The sequence below is a fragment of the Mauremys mutica genome, chromosome 4, assembly GCF_020497125.1.
Source record: "Mauremys mutica isolate MM-2020 ecotype Southern chromosome 4, ASM2049712v1, whole genome shotgun sequence".
Classification (NCBI taxonomy): Eukaryota; Metazoa; Chordata; order Testudines; family Geoemydidae; genus Mauremys; species Mauremys mutica.
Window position 1 is genome coordinate 121,107,124 of NC_059075.1, and position 23,692 is coordinate 121,130,815.

Sequence of the window (23,692 nt, forward strand, 5' to 3'; positions counted from 1 at the left end):
CAAAAATGGGCCATTCATCTGGACAAGCTGAGGGATAACAGTGCTGCAAACAGTTCAAACAGCTTTAAAAGTTACTATGTGAGAATCAGGAAAAGTATTAAAGAAAAAAAGTATGGATAGCCCTAGAGGTTTTTATGGTGTTGATCTCCCTTGCAGATTCTCTGATAGCTAACATGGGCTGAGTGCCAACAGAAGGTTTTCCCACACTCGCTGCATTCATAGGGCCTCTCCTGTGTGGATTCTCTGATGTTCAGAAAGGGCTAAGCTGGTAGTGAAGCTTTCCCCACACTCACCGCATTTATAGGTCCTCTCGCCTGCGTGGTTACTCTGATGTTGAAAAAGGGCTGAGTTGGTAGTGAAGCGTTTCCCACACTCACTGCATTCATAGGGCCTCTCTCCAGTGTGGATTCTCTGATGCCTAATAAGGTGTGAACTGTGTATGAAAGTTTTCCCACACTCACTGCATTCATAGGGCCTTTCCCCTGTGTGGATTCTCTGATGCCTAATAAGGGTTGATCTGTGATTGAAGGTTTTCCCACACTCACTGCATTTATAGGGTCTCACACCGGTGTGGATTTTCTGATGATCAGAAAGTACTGAGCTGGTAGTGAAGCTTTTCCCACACTCAATGCATTTATAGGGCCTCTCACCTGTGTGGATTCTCTGATGTTGAAAAAGGTACGAGCTGCGACTGAAGGTTTTCCCACACTCACTGCATTCATAGGGCTTCTCTACTGTGTGGATTCTCTGATGTTCAGAAAGGGCTGAGCTGATAGTGAAGCTTTTCCCACACTCATGGCATTCATAGGGCCTCTCCCCTGTGTGGATTCTCAGATGTTCAGAAAGGGCTGAGCTGGTAGTGAAGCTTTTCCCACACTCACGGCATTCATAAGGCCTCTCTCCTGTGTGGATTTTCTGATGCCTACTAAGGTGTGAACTGCGACTGAAGGTTTGCCCACACTCACAACATTCATAGGGCCTCTCCCCTGTGTGGATGCTTTGATGGAGAAAAAGGCCTGATCTGTGAGTAAAGTTTTTCCCACACTCACTGCATTCATAGGCCCTCTCCCCTGTGTGGATTCTCTGATGTTCAGAAAGGGCTGAGCTGGTAGTGAAGCTTTTCCCACACTCACGGCACTCATAGGGCCTCTCCCCTGTGTGGATTGTCTGATGCCTAGTAAGGTGCGAGCTGCGCGTGAAGGTTTTCCAGCATTCAGTGCATTCATAGGGCCTCTCCCCTGTGTGAATTCTCTGATGTTCAGAAAGGGCTGAGCTGGTAGTGAAGCTTTTCCCACACACACTGCATTCATAGGGTCTCTCCCCTGTGTGGATTCTCTGATGGGTAATAAGGTGTGATCTGTGAGTAAAGTTTTTCCCACACTCACTGCATTCATAAGGCCTCTCTCCTGTGTGGATTCTCTGACGCTTTATAAGGGCTGAGTAGTCACATATGTTTTTCCCACACTCAGTGCATGTATTTTTTCTCTTTCCTCTGAGGCTTTCCTGCTGGGTTGCGGTTTCCTTGAGGTCTTTCTGAGTTCCCTGACAGGAAATACATTTACTCACTTTCTCCCCTGGCTGGTTTCCTTGCTCTCTTTCTGATCTGTGCTGAATCTCACACGATTGTCCCTGCTCATGACTCCTGGACACATTCCTTTCCAATCTTTGTGATAATTCTCTGTGTTTATCCACTTGCTCAATATTTTCCGGCTGAGAATTCTGCTCCTCTTTCTCACATACCATTGCGTCACCTGCTGTGAGAGAGACAGAAACCTCAACCAGGGATGGAAAGGGGAAGGCCAAACCAAAACAATTGCTGGAGAGGTCAAATAAAAAATCAGGAACTGAACTCCCCCAAACTCTTCCCCGAAATACAGTAGTAGGATTTTATGTTTTATCTGATTTAGAATGAAAGATAAATAATAATAATGTAGCATGTATTAAATGTATTAGTGTATGATCTGATCATATCCTGCCAGCCACCCTTTCTGAGTAACAGAAAGGAATGGCCTAATGGACCAACAGGTAGAGATACATCAGCCACAATCTGTGTCTGGACTGATTTCAAGGAAGTAACAGATCTTCGAGGGTCACCAGTTTGTTGTAGATTTAGCTTTTAAAATAAGTAAAAGAATGCCATGATTGTTTTATTTTGCATTGCAATTTGATGTTCCTGTTCAAAATGTTGTGTGTAAATTAAGTCTGTATTGTGTGTGAATGAGGAATGTGTGTTTTAAGAGATAAGCACGAAGGCCATCGCTGAACCAGATGTACGAGGGAGGAACCGGAGACAGATGCAAGGGCACCAGGAGGCTGCAACACGCTCCTAGTGAAATGTCAGAGGAGGGCAGATTTTTTACTCTAAAGATGAGACAGGCACCTATCAATGGGGACAAGATAGCTGTGAACAAAACCAGCCTGGGATAACTCTCTGAGGAACCTGATGAAAGAACAAGATAAAGGATGAGGACAATTTAAGAAAATAAGCTCTCGTCAAACAACAATTGATTACAATACGATGGTGCAAAACTCATTGGTCTCAAATAAGGAAAATCAGTATATAAACAAGATGCCTTGCCATGAAACTCTGGGTTCGACCTGCCAAGACTTGCCCGGAGCATCGTGTCATGACCACGGAACGGAACCCGGCTCCTCCCTACCCGTGATCAACCTTGTTGGCCGCTAGATTGATCCGGACTCTGGAGTGGCAACAACAACATACGCTGACAAGACAGTGTGTTTGTGTGTGGTGTGACTAAATGGAAATACTAATTGTTGTATCTTCAATAAATGCAGCATATTGACTTTTCCCCTGAAAAAGATCCCATATGCTTCTTATAAGCATAACATTTTTGGTGGAAAATTGCAAAAGGGTGAAGACATGCACTGTGATTGTTGAACATGCTGCTTCAATATTGCTAAAAGGTATACCATACGTATAAAATGATCAATCACACAGGTGTGCACAGCCTCAGTCGTAGAAGATCCAGGCAATAGGGGGAGGATTAGAGTCCTAGCTCTGACCCATCTGTGGGGGAAAACTATACAGATAAGATATATACAAACTGTCTAGGTATATACACCCTCGGCAGGGGCGGCGAGTCCTATGGGCCCATGGTGACTGGGCACCAGGAATATTCCAGGCCCAGGGCCCGGCTCCAGCAATGTTTGGGGCTGGGTCTCTCCCTTGGCCCCACCTTCTGCCCCTGGGTCCCTCCAACGCATCCTTTGGGCCATTTAAAACAGCCCGGGGCCCCCACTCACCACTGGTAGTGCAGTGGAGCTGAGTAGCTTCCTCCGTGTTCACGCCATGTGTCTGCCGGCTCCACCCTGCATCCCCTGGGCGGGGGGGCTATGTCCTGACCCAAGTCCCCCTGCAGCCAATGGGAAGCTGTGGGGGCAGTGCCTGGGGGTAGCAGCACATGGAGACTCCTGGCCTGCCCTGCCTAGGAGCCCCAGGTAACCGCTGCACCACCCCCCACAAGAGCTTGCACCCCCCCTTTGCCCCTCAAACTTCCTCTCAGAGCCTGCACTCCCTCCCTCCACCCTTCTCCCACCCTCAGCCTGCACCCAAATTCAGTCCCAGCACTTGCACCCCTGCACACAGGAGGTCCTGGGCTCGGGCAGGGGATTGGGGTGCAGGACAGGAGACAGGTTGGGCTTTGGAGCCTGCACACAGAACCCAAACTCCTTGGAGCCTGCACACAGAACCCAAACTCCGTCACAGAGCCTGCACCCCCATCCCATTCCCACACATCTCCTCCTGCCCCCAAACCCCCTCCTAGAGCCTGCACCCCTCACCCCCTCCTGCACACCCACCCCTTACCCAAACCCAGAGCCTACACCTAAACTGCATTCCAGAACCTGCACCCCCTCCCTATGCACTCCCTCCTGTCCACAAACTCCCTCCCAGAGCCTGCACCCCTCACCCTCTTCTGCACCTCACCCTCTGCCCTAGCCTGGAGCCTGCACCCAGTATCCAAACTCCAACCCAGAGCCTGCACACCAACCCCCTTCCCACACACCCTCTCCTGCACCCAAACTCCCTCTAGATCTTGCACCCCTCATCCCCTCCTGCACCCAAACTCCATCCCAGAGCCTGCACCCTAGACCCCCTCCCCCACCCTAACTCCCTTCCAAAGCCCAACCTGTCTCCTGTCCTGCACCCCAATCCCCTGCCCGAGCCCAGGACCTCCTCCCACCACCCAAATTCCCTCCCAGAGCCATTGACAGGTGGGGGGGTGGAGTTTGGGGGGCAGAGTTGGGGAGCAGGTTCTGAGGACCACGAAAATGTCTACGAACCTGCCACACCTGACCCCCAAGTCCTAAAAGTGCTGGGCCATAAGGGGGAGGGTTAGAGTCCTCGCTCCTACCTGTCTGTCGAGAGAAAATTGCATAGGTGAATATACCCTTGGTCGTAGCAGGATCGAGCCCAAAGGTAGGGGGCTTAGCGTTTCCCCATCCTGCTCTGTCAGGCAGAATTCTTTTTAGGGGGTAGAGACTTTTCTGTTTTATAAGTCCCAGCATGCGCATGGGCATGGAAAAGTTATAAAAGGTAAAATAAATTAATAAAAAAAAACATGCTCAGGCAGATTTTCTATGTGAGACCCACCTCTGAAGGATATAGGAGTGTGGGCAAATAGTGGTAGCACCTGTGTAAGAAATGTTTAAAAGGAAGCAATCCAAAGACGATACTTTGTTCAAGAGATTACTCCTTTTAAAGAGCTCGTCCTTTGTGCACTGGGGCGGCTGCCCCATTCCATGAGAGAAAGGGCTGGAACAGCCAGAGAGGCTGCGCAGACTAGCAGCCAATCTACAAAGGCCTGTGGAGAGCCAATCAGGGCTAAGGAAGAGGCAGCCAATAAGGGCCAAGCTGGACCCTATATAAAGACTGCCTAACGAAGGAGAAGAGAGTCTCTCCCTGACTAGCAAGGGAGAAGGACTGGCTCCTGAGGTAGGAAGGTAAGCAAGCACCTTGGACAGAGCAGTGCTGGGCCGGCTTGGAGGAGCAGATGAGAGCCCTGGCCCATTACCTGCCAGGCTGTGGTCCCTGACTAGAAGGGCCAAGAAGGTGCAAGGGGCCAAAGGGAAAATGGCCCAGGGAAAATAGTTGGAGAAGGAGGGCAGAGAAGCTGCCGCTAGAGGTTCCCTGGGTCAGGACCCAGATTAGCAGGTGGGCCTGGGTCCCCCCCTTCCACTGCACCTGGCTGCAGAGAAGTGTGGCAGAGACAGACTGCAACATGCCTGAGGGGAGGGGCTAGACTTTGGGGTTGTCGTTGGCCACCAAGGCAAGTGCAAGCCGAAGGACTGTTGTTATCTCACCCCCCAGAAGGGGGTGAGAATGGTGTAGTGGGCACTGCCAGAGGGCAGCGTCCTGAAGCAGATGCCACCGAGCAGGGAGCAATGCGGGTCCGAAACCAGCAGAGCAGACAACGGGCGAGACACCACACACAGAGGGCACTTCATGGCTGGCAAGAGCTAATTCCCAGACTGACCAGCAGGAGGTGTCGCGGTGGTGAGTCTCGACGCTGCTACACTCTGTTAAACTCTAAAGGATATAGGAGTTTGGGCAGTGTAGTATTTTTTTGTGAATGATATTGTGATGATTTCACAATTTTAAAAGAAATGTTTAAGGAAAGAGACCAGGAGGAGTGGGGGCTGGTTGAGGAGCCCACCCTCCTTGCTAAATTGCTAATGGAACAAAGCCTGTGTCCATGAAAAGGGATGGTTCAGCGAGGAAAGCAGGGTTGGGCCCTGACAAGCAGGTAGGCAACAAATAAAAAAATTGGAAAGCAGGTTGGAAGCCCTGAAGGTATGGCGGCAAAAGAAAAAAAAAAAGTAAGTATAGGCCATGGGGAATTCAGATCCCTGGAACAATACTTGGAATGGTGAAATCTGAGTTGATGAAGGTGTCATTTGGGGAGATAAGCGAGTGATTTAAAAGAGAGTGAGAAGTTCCCTCTGCAGAGGCTGGAGGGAATTAAGCAGTTGAATGTTGTAAAAAGTTAAAAAAAGAAAAGTTATAGAAAGAGAATTCTTGGTTTCTTTGCAACCATTCTGAAAGGAAACTGGGCCCTTTTCCAAAGGAATGTCTGTAAATAAGCCAGGCAAAGAGACAATCTGACTAAATTGTTCGTAGTCAAATGATTTCAAATTTGCTAAAAGAATACAAGGGGTTTCTATTGGAACTTAACTGCCCACAAATATAGTCTATGTACAGCTGTGTAAAAATTAAAAGCAGTGTAAGGAAGGTTAAGAAAAAAAATTGTGTATAAATATATTGTGTAACTATGTGGAGTGTTTAGAACCTAAAGCAACACTTGTGTTTGTAAAATTCTTGTTTTGCAGGTTTAAAATGAATTGGTTTGGTTTTTAAATAATACCACTAAAATCCATTTGAATCTTTCATTCAAAGTTGCAAAACAGAGAAACACTTTTTGCCAGATACAGGTAACAAGTGTTGTTTGTTTTGGTATTTAGCGTTTAACCCTTAAGGTACCTTAATGCTTTATAAGTTCAATATCTTTTTAAAAGACCAAAGTCATGGCTGCAGCAAGGCAGTTAAAACCAGGAGAATGGGGGAAAAAACTGAATTTTTTTTTGTAAAAAAAAAAAAAAGAAATAAAATATAAATATATATATATTATATATATATACATATACACACACACACACACAAAGTGCCCCACACTGAGCCTTACGGTGACTCTGTGTAATCAAACTATCGCTTTGCTAAGAGTACATAAAAACTTTGAGCATAAAGAAAGTTACACCTTATGTAAGAATTAATACGGCTAATGTTCTACAAATTAAACTATGGAAGGAATGTGCATTTTCCCCAGAATATGTGCAGTGTATATTGTAGAAGGGGTAAAAGAAATGCAAAAACATACCATATTACTTAATTAAAATCCTACTAGGGCTCCAGAGGGAGCCACAATAGGTTGTGCTTTTCTTTTTCAGATCACTGTGTGTTTTAGAAGCAGAAGTTACAAGTGAAAAATAATCAAAACTCTGGTGGAAGTTGATTGTGTCTCTTTTAAGACAGAGTCTCTAAGCTGCTAATGACTTTAAATCCAAAAGCAAGCCAAAAAGTGTCTGTGTTAATGTAAATTATCTAACTGGTAAAGGAAGAAAAGAAGTGCCCATAAATTGCAGCACAAAGAAGTCAAACCAAAGGATAAGATGGGAGACAGGTAGCTCAGAGGAAGGTAAGGGCACTCGTAGAAATGCCGGCTCCTACCAACGCCCACTCTTTAAGAATACTGCTGTTGGTGAAAACCAGTGTCAATGAAGCTTTTCTGTAGTAGGCCTGAAACTGTAATCGACCTAACAGGAACAAGGGACGTACATCTACCTATGTCAGCTAATTGCTTATTAGCTTGTTTGGATAGCTTATCAGCCATTTTGGCTCCTCAAGTGTATGCAGCTGTTTTTCCATGTATGTTTCCAAAGTATATAGCACAAAGGGTCGACGGGTGTATCTTGTTTCCCCTTCAGAATGACAAATGTATCCTCAACAGCTGTATGTATCTTGTAGCCCCCACAAAATGATATATGTATCCTGCGTATCCAATTATCCCCTAATAGATGCATGTACAGGTTCTACAGGTCAACCAAATGACGTAGACAAACGTAGGCTAAGTTGTTTGTTACTGATTATAAAAAGGCCCGTTCGGGCTTGTGGGGTGTCTCTCTCTTCTGGCACTAGCCGATCAGAGCACCCGCTCAGCTGACCGATCAATAAAGGGTGTGGTACTCGTCTTTCTGTCTCTGTGCCTCCTTGGTGTAATTAGGTAAGCTCCAGGGGGAAACGAGCCCTTTTGGCTAACACTGGTAGGAGGAGTCAATTTTCTTAGACCACCATCTATAAATATGCTAAAATAACTCATTCATTGTTTTAAAAAAAGACAAAATGGGAATGGGGGAAAAAAGCAGCACTCCGCTTTAACTCTGCTAAAACCGAAGGCTCTCACAGACCCAGCCCTGCGTTTCCATGATGAATCACAGCCTTTTGTTAAAAAAACAAATTAATGTTTGGTAGCTAATAACATGGCTTTGGCTGTCACACTATTACAAAATATTAAAAAAGGGAACCTTAAAATGAGGAAAAGGGGTCACTCACTAGAATCAAAATGGATAGGCCCTTACTCCATGGTGGATCGCCTTAGCCCATTGGTATACCGCATTTAAAAAATAAAAACGGAAATGGGTACGTGTTTCACAAATTAAACTGTTTACATAAATGTTTGAATTATTTGCAGAAAAAGACATCCCAGAATCTGAGCACGAGGTGCTGCTTCACCCCCACAATTTTAATCCACAAAAAAATGAGACTCCAGTGTAAGGTCTGGCTTTACCTGCTTCTGGGAACTTTTAGCGCCCAGATAATTAAAGCAATTAAAAAAAATGCAGCCCTCCTTTATAAGCCAATAGTTAAGGAATAATTCACTCCCTGCCAACCAATCAGCCTGATATTAGCTCCCCAGAGGCAACAGCAAGGAAAGTAACCAATGCCCGGGTGGGGTGTCAACCCAGCAACAGCCATTGTCCAGCAGGGGAGCTACAATGCAAAGACTCACCTGCATGAGGTCATACTAGGAGAATTGCTCAACCTTGCTTGGAGAGACTCAGAAATCCTCATCTGACTCTGAAGCAGAGCGGGGTGTGGGGGGCAAAGCCACAAGGGAAGAAAGGACATGATAAAAGGGAGAGACATGAGCCATTTTTCTCTCTTCCCCCCCCTACATCTACAGACATCACCAACCATCAGGTGACTGAAGCGCTGATCAAAGGGGAGAGCCTGGTTGAAAAGTAACCAGCCAGCCCGTGGTGAGAAGTATCAAAGTTTGTAAGGACACTGAAAGTGTTAAGATGTGTTTAGAATGCATTTTGCTTTTATTTCATTTGACCAAATCTGATTCGTTATTCTTTGACTTATAATCACCTAATCTCTCTTTATAGCTAATCTGTTTGTTTGTTCTACCTGAAGCAGTATGTTTGGTTTGAAGTGTGTTAGAGGCTCCCCTTGGGATAACAAGCCTGGTATATATGAATTTCTTTGTTAAACTGACAAATTTATATAATCTTGCATTGTCCAGTGAGCATTACTGGACACTGCAAGATGGTGGTTCCTAGGGCTGTGTCTAGCCAATATCTCTGGTCCCAGTGTCATTTGCTTGCCAGTAGCTGGGAAAAGCTGACATGCAAGAGGCTGTGTGTGAACACTCCAGAAGTGGGGGTTTTCACAGCAGAGTAAGGCTAGCTCCCAAAGCCAAGGATTGGGGAGGCAGAGCAGATCACCAGTCCAGATAACACCAGAGGGGAATGTCACTAGTGTGTTGGATTAAAGTCTGTGGGGAAATTCCATTTGGGATAACAAGGCTGGTGCATATAATTTTCCACTGATGAAATAAAAAATGTAATAGGCGCTTGTGGTGTTCAGTAGCATGCTGGACAGTGCAAGATGCAAATGACAATTTGTGTTATCCTGTGTAATTCATGAATGGTTGACTAGCAGCACTCAATACTGTGTAGTTGGAAGAGTTACATGCTGGAGACTGTGTTTACTGGCCAAGAGGGGCTGTTCTCACAGTAAAACAATGGAAAATGCATCCCCAGGTTGGAGAACTGATTGGACACAGCTGTTCAACAGTCCAGATTGTACTCTGGGTAATGTCACAGACACTCATTATGACAGAGCCTCTTACAACACAGAGAAGGTAAATCCATGTCCCCAAAATCAAAGACTCCAGACAGAAGGCAAGTCTCCCTGGCACTGCTTCTTGCTGACAGAGAGGTCCAGAGACAATGAGTCCTGGGGAAGCTGGGAACAGTAAGCTTGGGCTGGTGGGGTTCAGTGGAGAAAGGGAACAGGAAGGGCAGGGATGTTACTGAATGCAGGATCTCAGCAGTACTAGATGTCAGGATAGCACATATTGCAGCCCATTGGAAAACATAATCCCAACTATACTATAAAATAAGGTCTTAATTACCTGTTTCCACTCAAGAGACAGATCTTGGAGTCACTGTGGATAGTTCTTTGAAAACATCCACTCAATGTGCAGCGGCAGTCAAAAAAGCAAACAATGTTGGGAATCATTAAGAAGGGGATAAATAACAGAGAAAATATCATATTGCCTCTATATAAATCCATGGTACACTCACATCTTGACTACGGAGTGCAGATGTTGTCACCCCATCTCAAAAAAAAGATATATTGGAATTGGAAAAGGTTCAGAAAAGGGCAACCAAAATGATTAGGGGTATGGAACAGATTCCCTATGTGGAGAGATTAAAAAGACTGGGCCTTTTCAGCTTGGAAAAGAGACGAAGAAGAGAAGATACGAAAGAAGTCTGTAAAATCAAGACTGCTGTGGAGAAAGTAAATAAAGTTTTATTTCCTACTCCTCCTAACACAAGAACTGGGAGTCACCCAATGAAAGTAATAGGCTGCAGACGTAAAACAACCCAAAGGAAGTATTTCTTCACACAACAGACAGTCAATCTGTGGAACTCTTTGCCAGAGGAAGTTGTGAAGGCCAAGGCTATAACAGGGTTCAGAAAAAAGAACAAGATAAATTCATGGAGAATAGGTCCATGAATAGCCATTTGCCAGGATGGGCAGGGATGATGTCCCTAGCCACTGATTGCCAGAACCTGGGAATGGACGACAGGTGATGGATCACTTGTGGATTGCCTGTTCTGTTCATTCCCTCTGGGACACCTGGCTTTGGCCACTATCAGAAGACAGGATACTGGGCTAGATGGACCTTTGATCTGACCCAGTGTGGCTGAATTTATGTACTAGGGAATCTAGTGAGTCCAGTGTAACAGGAGGGAGTATGAAAATCCCTGAGTGTGGAGAATACTGGGAAATTAGAAGCTATAATTCAGGAGCAACAGATTCTAATTAGTCTGGAAAGGCAGAATGTGGAAAATAAGAATCAGGTCCTGTGACTTAAAGAATAGGTCCAAAGAGCCAGAAGAGACGAGAGCTTGTAGCTATTACACATGGTGATGGAGGAGCAAGACTCTCCATGTCTCAGGAAGGTTCACTACCAACCAAGGCCATTTTCACATGCTGGGGTGCAATCCAGAGCAGTGAGGAGTTGTGTTATCTGTAATCCTGAGTGAGATTCAACGTTCTGCTGCTGGAGCTCCCCTGTCTGGATACCCTCAGCCAGCATTCAAGGACGCCCCAAATGTCTGTGTGACAGGTAACCCTGGACCAGCAGCTTTGACTCCAGCAGCCTGCTTGTTACACCCCAAGCACATTCTGGTTTGGGTGAAGAAGGCTCAGGGTTTAAGAGAAGGCTGGGGGGTAGGAACCTTCTGTTGGTTATGCTGAACCTAACCCCCAGTTTCTTCAGCAAACAGGAGATATTTGACACTGCGATACTGCTCCTGTGCTCTGTTCCCAAAGAGTTCTGTAGGAGGAGAGGGTAGAGTGGTATTATATGCGTCAGTGGCATGATGGGGTGATGCAGAAACAGGGCAGAGTAGAGGTGGCATTGTGAGACTGGCATGAACCTTATCTCTTCATTTTCCCCCTTTGACGTTATTGACAAGAATTGGGACCGTATAGATCATTGTTGCAGCCAAGGTCCCGTAGTGGCACCAAATCTTATATAAAGGGGGACAAATGAGGTGTCTAAGACCAGGTTATGGTTTGCTGGTTATAATTATGCTGTCTGTATGCATGTATCATTTTTATATTTAAAGTTATGAATACTGGCTCTATACTGTCTGTATCTCAAACTTATGCTATGCTTTTGGATGACATCCCAGACAAGCTGGTGTCAGCTCTGCCTAGCCTGCTTGATGGCCCATTAAGGACCATCAGCTATACAACTGACCCATTGAGAGAAGGCAGATACGCCTTGTGACTCAGCAAAGTATGCAGGGACTTGCCCATGTGACTCCAGACTCCATTTTGCTGTACTTTTCCACAGTAAGGACAAACAGGCGTCCTTACACTTGGAAGAGACTATAAAGTGCAGCTGCCTCACCTCCATCTTGTCATCAATCCAGCTTCATACCTCTGGAGGGACTTTGCTACAAATTGAAGCTCTACACAAAGGACTGAATGACCCATCCCAGCTGTGGATGTTGTCCAGAGACTTGATAGTTTATTCTATCACTGCTACAAGCCTGAACCAAGAACTTTGCCATTACTGTATGTAATTGATTCCATTTAACCAATTCTAGCTCTCATCTATGTCTTTTCTTTTTATATGAATAAACCTTTAGATTTTAGATTCTAAAGGATTGGCAACAGCGTGACTTGTGGGTAAGATCTGATGTGTATATTGATCTGGGTCTGAGGCTTGGTCCTTTGGGATCAGGAGAACCTTTTTTCTTTTTCTGGGGTATTGGTTTTCATAACCCTTTGTCCCCATAACGAGTGGCACTGGTGGTGATACTGGGAAACTGGAGTGTCTAAGGAAATTGCTTGTGTGACTTGTGGTTAGCCAGTAGGGTAAAACCAAAGTCTTCCCTGTTTGGCTGGTTTGGTTTGCCTTAGAGGTGGAAAAACCCCAGCCTTGGGCTGTAATTGCCCTGCTTGAAGCAATTTGTCCTGAACTGGCACTCTCAGTTGGGCTCCACCAGAACCAGCATTGTTACACCCTTCTAATATCCGAGGGCACAGAAATCCTTACCCAGCGAGGTCACGCTCTCATAGTTCTTCTGCATGATTCGGCTGTAGAGGGCTCCTAAGCAGGGTCCAGCAGAGCCCACTCTTCTACACAGCCACCTCCTCGAAGGTCACTGGCCCCTGAAAGAGCAAGAGTCCCACACTCAGTACCTGATGCCCCACTCACAACCCCACTATTCGTGGGGGAGAGGAGCCAAATAAGAACATAAGAACGGCCGTACCGGGTCAGACCAAAGTTCCATCTAGCCCAGTATCTGTCTACCGACAGTGGCCAATGCCAGGTGCCCCAGAGGGAGTGAACCTAACAGGCAATGATCAAGTGATCTCTCTCCTGCCATCCATCTCCATCCTCTGACAAACAGAGGCTAGGGACACCATTCTTTACCCATCCTGGCTAATAGCCATTCATGGACTTAGCCACCATGAATTTATCCAGTTCCCTTTTAAACAGTTATAGTCCTAGCCTTCACAACATCCTCAGGTAAGCAGTTCCACAAGTTGACTGTGCGCTGCGTGAAGAAGAACTTCCTTTTATTTGTTTTAAACCTGCTGCCTATTAATTTAATTTGGTGACCCCTAGTTCTTGTATTATGGGAATAAGTAAATAACTTTTCCTTATCCACTTTCTCAACGTCACTCATGATTTTATATACCTCTATCATATCCCGCCTTAGTCTCCACTTTTCCAAGATGAAGAGACCTAGCCTCTTTAATCTTTCCTCATATGGGACCCTCTCCAAACCCCTAATCACTTTAGTTGCCCTTTTCTGAACCTTTTCTAGTGCTAGAATATCTTTTTTGAGGTGAGGAGACCACATCTGTACACAGTATTCAAGATGTGGGCATACCATGGATTTATATAAGGGCAATAATATATTCTCAGTCTTATTCTCTATCACTTTTTTAATGATTCCTAACATCCTGTTTGCTTTTTTGACCGCCTCTGCACACTGCGTGGACATCTTCAGAGAACTCTCCACGATGACTCCAAGATCTTTTTCCTGACTCGTCGTAGCTAAATTAGCCCCCATCATATTGTATGTATAGTTGGGGTTATTTTTTCCAACGTGCATTACTTTACATTTATCCACATTAAATTTCATTTGCCATTTTGTTGCCCAATCACTTAGTTTTGTGAGATCTTTTTGAAGTTCTTCACAGTCTGCTTTGGTCTTAACTATCTTGAGCAGTTTAGTATCATTTGCAAACTTTGCCACCTCACTGTTTACCCCTTTCTCCAGATCATTTATGAATAAATTGAATAGGATTGGTCCTAGGACTGATCCTTGGGGAACACCACTAGTTATCCCTCTCCATTCTGAGAATTTACCATTAATTCCTACCCTTTGTTCCCTGTCTTTTAACCAGTTCTCAATCCATGAAAGGACCTTCCCTTTTATCCCATGACAGCTTAATTTACGTAAGAGCCTTTGGTGAGGGACCTTGTCAAAGGCTTTCTGGAAATCTTAGTACACTACGTCCACTGGATCTCCCTTGTCCACATGTTTGCTGACCCCTTCAAAGAACTCTAATAGATTAGTAAGACACGATTTCCCTTTACAGAAACTATTGCTCAACAGTTTGTTTTTCTATGTGTCTGACAATTTTATTCTTAACCATTGTTTCGACTAATTTGCCCGGTACTGACGTTAGACTTACCGGTCTGTAATTGCCGGGATCACCTCTAGAGCCCTTTTTAAATATTGGCGTTACATTAGCTAACTTCCAGTCATTGGGTACCGAAGCCCATTTAAAGGACAGGTTACAAACCTTAGTTAATAGTTCCGCAACTTCACATCTGAGTTCTTTCAGAACTCTTGGGTGAATGCCATCTGGTCCCGGTGACTTGTTAATGTTGAGTTTATCAATTAATTCCAAAACCTCCTCTAGTGACACTTCAATCTGTGACAGTTCCTCAGATTTGTCACCTACAAAAGCCGGCTCAGGTTTGGGAATCTCCCTAACATCCTCAGCCGTGAAGACTGAAGCAAAGAATCTATTTAGTTTCTCTGCAATTACTTTATCGTCTTTAAGCGCTCCTTTTGTATTTTGATCGTCAAGGGGCCCCACTGGTTGTTTAGCAGGCTTCCTGCTTTTGATGTACTTAAAAAACATTTTTTATTACCTTTGGAGTTTTTGGCTAGCCGTTCTTCAAACCCCTCTTTGGCTTTTCTTATTACACTCTTGCACTTAAGTTGGCAGTGTTTGTGCTCCTTTCTATTTGCCTCACTAGGATTTGACTTCCACTTTTTAAAGGAAGTCTTTTTATCTCTCACTGCTTTTTTTACATGGTTGTTAAGCCACGGTGGCTCTTTTTTAGTTCTTTTACTGTGTTTCTTAATTTGGGGTATACATTGAAGTTGGGCCTCTATTATGGTGTCTTTAAAAAGGGCCCACGCAACTTACAGTGACTAAAGTGAAATCCCTGCACCTTTTAATTTTTGTTTAACTAATCCCCTCATTTTTGTATAGTTCCTCCTTTTGAAATTAAATGCCACAGTGTTGGGCTGTTGAGATGTTCTTCCCACCACAGGGATGTTGAATGCTATTGTATTATGGTCACTATTTCCAAGCAGTCCGGCTATAGTTACCTCTTGGACCAGCTCCTGCGCTCCACTCAGGATTAAATCTAGAGTTGCCTCTCCCCTTGTGGGTTCCCGTACCAGCTGCTCCATGAAGCAGTCATTTAAAATATCGAGAAATTTTATCTCTGCATTTCGTCCTGAAGTGAAATGTTCCCAGTCAATATGGGGATAATTGAAATCCCCCACTATTATTGGGTTCTTAATTTCGATAGCCTCTCTAATTTCCCTTAGCATTTAATCATCACTATTACTGTCCTGGTCAGGTGGTCGATAATAGATCCCTAATGTTATATTTTTATTAGAGCATGACATTTCTATCCATAGAGATTTTATGGAACATGTGGATTCGCTTAAGATTTTTACTTCATTTGAATCTACATTTTCTTTCACATAGTGCCACTCCTCCCCCTGCACGACCTGTTCTGTCCTTCCGATATATTTTGTACCCCAGAATGATAGTGTCCCATTGATTGCTCTCAGTCCACCAGGTTTCTATGATGCCTATTATATCAATATCCTCCTTTATCACAAGGCACTCTAGTTCATCCATCTTATTATTTAGACTTCTAGCATTTATGTACAAGCACTTTAAAAACTTGTCCCTGTTTATTTGTCTGCCCTTTTCTGATGTGCCAGATTCTTTTTTATGTGACTCTTTATCATTTTATCTGGCCCTTACATTATCCTCTTCCGTCCTCTGCTCCTGACTATAACTTGGAGATTCTCTATCATCAGACTCTCCCCTAAGAGACGTCTGTGTCCGATCCATATGCTCCTCTGCAGCAGTCGGCTTTCCCCCATCTCCTAGTTTAAAAACTGCTCTACAACCTTTTTAATGTTTAGTGCCAGCAGTCTGGTTCCACTTCGGTTTAGGTGGAGCCCATGTCTCCTGTATAGGCTCCCCCCATCCCAGAAGTTTCCCCAGTTCCTAATGAACGTAAACGCCTCCTCTCTACACCATCGTTTCATCCACACATTGAGACTCTGAAGCTCTGCCTGCCTACCTGGCCCTGCGCGTGGAACTGGGAGCATTTCTGAGAATGCCACCATAGAGGTCCTGGATTTCAGTCTCTTCCCTAGCAGCCTAACTTTGGCTTCCAGGACATCTCTCCTACCCTTCCCTATGTCATTGGTACCTACATGTACCACAACCACCGGCTCCTCCCCAGCACTACACATAAATCTGTCTAGATGCCTCGAGAGATCCGCAACCTTCGCACCAGGCAGGCAAGTCACCATACGGTTCTCCCAGTCATCACAAACCCAGCTATCTACGTTTCTAATGATCTAATCTCCCATTACTAACACCTGCCTTCTCCTAGAAACTGGAGTTCCTTCCCCGGAGAGGTAACCTCAGTGTGAGAGGCAACCCCAGCACCATCTGGAAGGAGGGTCCCAACTATGGGAAGGTTTCCCTCTGCTCCCATTGACTGCTCTGCTTCCCTGGGCCTTTCTTCCTCCTCAATAGCGCAGGGGCTGTCTAAGCGGAGGTGGGACAATTCTACAGTGTCCCGGAAAGCCTCATCAACATACCTCTCTGCCTCTCTTAGCTCCCCCAGTTCCGCCACCCTGGCCTCCAAAGTCCGTACATGGTCTCTGAGGGCCAGGAGCTCCTTGCACCGACTGCACACATACGCCACCCAATAAACTGGATAGCCCCCACTCTGCTGCTGGGCTTCTGCCTGCATTGTCTCCTAGTTAATGGAAGGGTGGTTTAACAAAGAGGTTTTGAAATGTGGTTTGGATTATAGGTTTTAAGGAGACTAACAGGGGAACAGATAGGACCGACAAGGGACCCCCGCTCCCTTCCCACTCCCCTTCCAAACTCCTTTGCGAAACTCCGTTAGCAGCCCCTGTTCGCAAATGGAAGTGCTGGGTGGCTCGCAGTCAATAGAGTCCCACCCCAACCCTGCTCAGAGCATCCAGGAAACACCAGGGTGAGGGGATGAAGAGAGAGCCCCTTGTCTCCCCCAGCACATGCATCACACCCCTACTAGCCACCGACTGATACAGGAGATGGAGCCTCTAGCAGGGTCCAGGGAGAGCTCCTTGGTAGGAAAGCTTCCCTAAGCCTGTCTGGGGCAGTGGTGGAGGTTTCAGAATAGGCTTCAGTTAATTTCACATCATGATTCCCCCAGGCCCTTTCCCTGCAGACAGGCATCCTAGATTCTGCCATGCCAGGAAATGCTCAATCTGTTTATTACAACGTAGACCTGGCCCCTCCTAAAAGGCTAAGGCCACAGACACATTTTTAATCTCCCTTCTCCCTCCCCACATCCTGTAATAAAGTCTAGAAAAAAGCAGAACCAAAGGAGTCACTTTCGACGATTCCCTTTGCCACTGACCCCATGGGAGCCACACCCCAGAAGGAGGGATATGGAGTCAGGAACTGGGTTTTCCTTGGTCTGATCCTCATCTTGTCCACAGGAAAGTGACTCCACCCAGGGTGCAGTAATACATCTGTCTGGGCAGATTAGAGGTCTGGAAATCTCTCTCCAAACTCTTCTCTCCCACAGCCCCTTTCAGTCTCTCTTTCTCCTCTATCTCCTTTTCCCTGTCCCCTCTCCCTGCCCATCTGGTAGGAAAGTCCCATTCCTTGGTTGGTTGCTCCCCATGGCTGGATTTGCTCCTGCACTTGCTAATGGCAGGAGAAATGACTGGGGGAGGGGAAAGGGGCACAGCTGTTTGTGTAGAGTCATTTTAATGCCAGCCTACAGCATTTTCCCTTGACTTCTTTCAGTTACCTGGAGTCTGTGGCTCAGAATTTTGTACAAACAGGGCTCAGGTCTGCCCCAGGGCTGGAGAAAGTCATCAAGTGGGCAGGGCAGAGAAGCAGCTTTATTTAAAAGGTCACTTCCCAGCACAGAACCTCCCCACTGGGAGAGCAGCAGCTGCTAAGCCTTGTCTCCCAGATCACAATGGAGACCTTGGTATCTGACAGAGAAACCTAAACCCCAATATCCTGAGCAGAGAGGGACAGAGGGTTTAAGCAGCTTCCCTCCTTTAGCTCTCTGGGGAGACCAGCTAATGAGAGCCCCTCCTCACAGGGAGAATTGTTAATGTTATTTGCCCCAGTGTTTATCTGGAGTCACTCCTTTCCCCCCCCCCGCCCCACCCCATACAGTGACTCCAGATTAACAATGTTCTCAATGAAACCAGATTTCAGAAAGAATGAGTCCAGAATGCTGTGGAAGAGACCATTGTGTGGCAGTGCTGACCCCCTTCCCACCTCCCTCACCCCCCAGATCTAGGACAAGGACTGGGGCGGCGGCAGGGGGTGAAGATTATGAATATTCCCTACGGGACTGGAAGTTCCTGTACTTTTCAAGCGGGGAGAAAAGCAAAGTCTGTGATTTCACCTCAGTGTTTGATAAGTGGATAGAAAGTTATCATGGTGAGTGGCCCTGGCTGGGCACTGCCTGGCAGTGCTTGGAGCCAGGATTCTGGCACAAACTGATCAGGGAGCAGGATCATGGTTAGTAGCAGCCCCCAGGCACCCCCAATAACCAGACCCCATAGCCAGGGGCCCCAGACACCCCCATAACCCCAGTCAGGGTCCTGCCAGATAGTCCCTAGCACCCAGTCCCCAGAGTCCCTGGCCAGGGACCCCAGATACCCCCCAGAGCCCCCACCAGCCACAGTGAGAGCTGGACACTGGTGAAACGGAGAGAAAATGGGGCACAATCGGGGGAGGGGAACAGGGCACTTCTCAGGGATTTGGGAGAAGGGGGGGGGTCACCCTGGATGTTGCTCGTTGCTCTCTAGATAGAAAGGGGGCAGGAGTGGAGGGGACGGGGGTCCCCACAGGAGGGGGCAGCGGTAAATCCGAGGGGATCTCAGCCCCCTGCCTTTCTCTCCCCGCTCCTCGGGGGTCACCGGCTCTTCTCCCCGCCCCCACGCCGCCCATGTCCGGGCTGCACAGACACTTTCCACCCGCCCCTTTCCCAGGTCTCCCGCCGGGACCCCCCGCCCGGTCTCACTCCCCCCCGGCCGCCCCACACCGGGACCCCAGTGGGGCCGGACCGCCCGCGGGCGCGGCCCCAGGGAGCAGATCCCGGCGCTGCGAGATGCCGGGTCCCCCCCGGACACTGGGGCAGAGTCACCGCCCGGCCCCCCCGGGCTCGCTCCGGTACCTGGAGGCTGCAGCTCCGCAGCGGGGGCGGAACCCAGGGCGGCTCCAGCCGGAGCAGGGCCCGGGCCGGGCACGGGGGGGTTAATGGGTCTCCCAGGCACAGACCACGCTGCTCAGCCCCCCCCCCGCGCCAGGGAGCAGCTGCGGGTGAGCGCAACCTCTGCGCATGCGGGACTCCCCCTCCCCCCCCGATCTGCGCATGCCCAGAGCCGGCAGACACAAAACTCTTCTCCGGCTCTGCCACAGAGGCTCTACCGGCCCCGCACGAGCCAGGTAGAGCGGCAGCGCCCTGAGCGCGTTTGCATCCCGGCTCCGCCCCCAATTAACGTCACTTCCGCTCCCGGGAGAGTTAGGAACTACATCTCCCAGCCTGCCCCGGGGTCCGCTTGACCCTCCCCCACCGCTCATCCTTTCCCCCGCTGAGACCCCCCCCCTTTCCCGGGGAGCAGTTTAATACAGCGGCAGAGCTGGGAGGGCTTGTGACCCCCCCGTAATAACCGCCCCCAAACAGCCCCCAGCCCTGACCCCCCCGCCCCGCCAAACTCCCAGCAGCTCTACAGCCCCCCCCCCGCCTGGCTCTGACACCCCAGATCCCCCCCTGCGCCCCCCCGCCTGGCTCTGACACCCCAGATCCCCCCTGCGCCCCCCCCCGCCTGGCTCTGACACCCCAGATCCCCCCTGCGCCCCCCCCCGCCTGGCTCTGACACCCCAGATCCCCCCCCCCCGCTCCCCCTCCCCTCGCTCCCGGGCCCAGCCTGAGCTCCGAGCTCTGCAGCCGAGCCGCGCTCCCAGCCCCTCCTGCAGCTTCCAGCCCAGCCGCTCCCGGGCTCCGTCGCCCCGGCCCCGCAGCAGGGGCTGCTCCGCTCCGCCCGGGCCCCTCGCAGGGGGGTTGGGACACGCGGGGAAGCGGGGACCCGCCTCAACCCGGAGGGGGGCAGGAGAGGGACTGGGTCTCACCAGGAGAAAAGCAGGGGCTGGTGCTGCTGAGCCATCAGACCAAGGAGCCCCCAGCTGTGCCAGCCGCTGCAGCCCGGGGGGGAGATTTGCAGGGCACGGGGAAGGGGCTGGGGCAGCTGGGACCGGGTTGCAGGGCACAGGAAGGGGCTGGGGCAGCTGGGACCGGGTTGCAGGGCACAGGAAGGGGCTGGGGCAGCTGGGAGCGGGGGGGGGGGTTGCAGGGCACGGGAAGGGGCTGGGGCAGCTGGGAGCGGGGGGGGGGAGGTTGCAGGGCACGGGAAGGGGCTGGGGCAGCTGGGACCGGGTTGCAGGGCACAGGAAGGGGCTGGGGCAGCTGGGAGCGGGGGGGGGTTGCAGGGCACGGGAAGGGGCTTGGGCAGCGGTGGGCGCCGGGAGGAAGGATGCAGGAGCCAGGAGAACAAAGAACCGGGAGCATCAGCCCCCGGGCAGCTCCTGAGAGACCAGACGCTGCTGCCTCCATCGGGAGCTGAGAGTTGAGCAGCTGCTGCTTCCCCAGCGGGGTCTGTGTTGGGGGGAGCCCGGCATTAACCCCTCCGGGCCCGGCCGGAGGGGCTTCTCCGGTTAGAAACCGCCCCGGACTCTGCTGACGGCAACTTCCGAGCTGAGACTGCAGGTGACTGAGCCTTTGGAGCTGGGCAGGTCCCTGACTCTGCACAGTGTCCCCGCCACCATCTCTGCCCCCCGGGTGTCCGGGAGCCCAGAGCTGCTGCATCACTAAGGCCAGAAGGATCCTTCTATCAGCGAGTCTGACCCGCTCCCACTAGCTCTCTGCTGTGTCCAGTAACGTGTGTGGGCAAAGCAGGTCTCCCTGACTGGTGCCCACTTCCCCGCATGTGCGAGGCGGGTCCACGGAGAGAGAAAGCCCCCAAGAATGGGATGGTGATCATGTCTCCCAACCAGGGGGTAGGGTGCTAGGAAAGAGGAGGGCATCAGGAGAAATAACGTGGGGAGGGCAGGTTCTCAGATCTCTGACCCCCCAGGCACGCTCACTGCAGCATCCCTGCACAGGGTCACTTTCCTGTGAACAAGGTGAAGAGCAGAGAGAGGAAAAACCAGCCCCTGACTCTCCCTGTTCCCCCTGCTGCAGGAGTGTGCTGCCCTGGGGGACAGTGCAGGAGGAATCCCCCCAAAGGGGCTCCTTTGGGTCTGGTCTTTTCCAGGGTTTGGTTCAGACTCTGTTGCTGGGAGGGTTTGAAAATGTCTTGGTGGGTTTAGTCCTGGGGTAGAGGGGGGTGGGGTGGAGGACAGGGGCAAGGTCTGTGCTGCATTATGGGGACTGAGCATGTTCCCAGCATGGCAGAATCTACAATCTCTGTCTGCAGGGAAAGAGCCTGAGGGAAGTGAGATGTGGGGGTTTCAGAACTGGCTTTAGTTCATTTCACAACTGCCCTTCTTGCCCTGCCAGGCTGCAGAATGACACCCACGTCTCGCTCCAGCTCATCCCATCCTCCCATGGGACAGGGAAGAGAAATGGCTGCTGTGGAGCCAGCTCAGGTAGGGGTTATTGGGGGGTTGCTGCTGGGTTCCTGCTGGAGGGAGAGGGGCAGTAAATTACTGAAGAGATGGCAACTTCTGGAGACTTAGGTCTGGAGGGGGCAGGGAATACCCTGGGTGAAGAAAGGGAGGGGGACAGTGTGTGACAAACCTGCTGGGACTTGTTTAACGTGGGCCTAGAGCCTCAGAACAAACGCTTGGATGTTGGGGGAGAAAATTCCCTAATTTTGAAACAGGAAATAGAGAAACTAACCCCCTGGGCAGGGTGGGGAAAACTGACCAGACTTCCAGTGCTGAACCCTTAACCTGTTAGCCAGAGGCTAGTGTGACATGGAAAGATGTAGGAAGGTAAAGGGAAGATGTCCCAGCCCCTCACATCCAGCTGCTGGCAGTGGAGAGGGTGTTCGGTTCCCTACGTGGGGTTGTATCAGCCTCTGGCTAGTAGGTGTGTGATGGATCTGCTGGCAAAGACAAGGGGTATCTTTGTTCTCTCACTGTGATGCCCCTTGGCTGCTCTCAGAAGTATGGGGATAGGACTCTGCTGACTGTTTCTCTCTCAGAGCTTCCATTTGATTGGTTCCTCTCCTCCATGAATAGTGGGGTTGTGACTGGGGCAGCAGGTACCGAGTGACTCTTGCTCTTTCAGGGACCGGTGACCTTCGAGGCGGTGGCTGTGTATTTCACCAGGGAAGAGGGGGCTCTGCTGGACCCCACTCAGAGAGCCCTCTACAGAGACGTTATGCAGGAGAACTATGAGAACGTGACCTCGCTGGGGAAGGATTCCCATCCCCTCAGTTCTTAGAAGAGGAAATGAAGAGTTAAGGTTCACGCCACTCTCACAATGCCACCTCTGCTCTGCCCTGTTTCATCATCACTCCAACATGCCAGAGACACACACACTAGCCCTCTCCCCTCCCCTGTTACAGAGCGCTCTGGGAACAGAGCAGTACAGCAGAAAGTCTAACAACTTCTCCTTGCTAAGAAAATATTCGGGTTCATCTCCGTCATAGCAAACAGAAGCTTCCTCCCTGGCCTGCTCTCCAGTACTGAACCTCCTGTACACAAACCATCTGAGACTTGCAAAGTGTTAGCACCCCTTTGCCCTCAACCTGAGTTTTCCTTTTGAGTCACTTCCTTCACTTACCCCTCACTAATCCTCACAGATCACTTGAACATACGCCACCAGGGTGCTGACAATCCCCATGGCAAGAACACACCCTTGGGCACCTTTGCTGACAAAGCCTACAATACTCAGCACGGAAATGAGGCAGAATTGTCCCCCCAAGTTTCACATGCATCTCTCTGCATAGCACAGGCACAGCTCTGCCCAGCTGCTCCAACCAATCCCTCCATCAGCCAGTTACAGTTACAGCTGACCCTGTGCACACAGCTGGAGGCATGCGGATAGATGCTGGGATTCCCATCTGTGAACACAACACAGACAATGGCACGTTCTCTTAGTCTTTCCTCGGATCGATTATAGGTTCATAGCTTTGAAGGCCAGATGTGACTATTAGGTCATCTACTCTGACGTCCTTTACCACAGACCATAGAATTCATCCCGTTACTGCTGCATTGAGCTGAATACCTGAGTTCCTGTGGCTGTTAACCTTTGCATGGCCCACACAGAACCATCCTCAGTGGTTCTTGCTATCTGCAGGGCTAAAGGTTGGGGGCAAAGTTAAGGTTGCATTGGAGAGGGGCGTTTACATTAACTTCTCATTTCCCAGTTTGCAGAGGTTTAAGTTTAGTCACCATCCATACGGTGCAAGGCAGGAGACAGCACTGGGCAACCTTAACTCTGCATTAATGTAGCTTATGAGCATTTAGTTTCCTGTTTTAAAA

General features: G+C 49.1%; 1 long non-coding RNA gene and 1 pseudogene across 1 annotated transcript; both read right to left on the reverse strand.

The window, feature by feature from the left end:
• Positions 1-200: 200 nt before the first annotated feature.
• On the reverse strand, positions 201-1,652 carry LOC123369034 (annotated as a pseudogene).
• Positions 1,653-1,694: 42 nt separating this feature from the next.
• On the reverse strand, positions 1,695-19,498 carry LOC123368245. Its single transcript, XR_006578725.1, has 3 exons — positions 19,377-19,498; positions 12,663-12,778; positions 1,695-1,754 (listed from the first exon to the last, which is right to left on the reverse strand). It is a non-coding gene; the product is annotated as an uncharacterized LOC123368245 (long non-coding RNA).
• Positions 19,499-23,692: the final 4,194 nt, after the last annotated feature.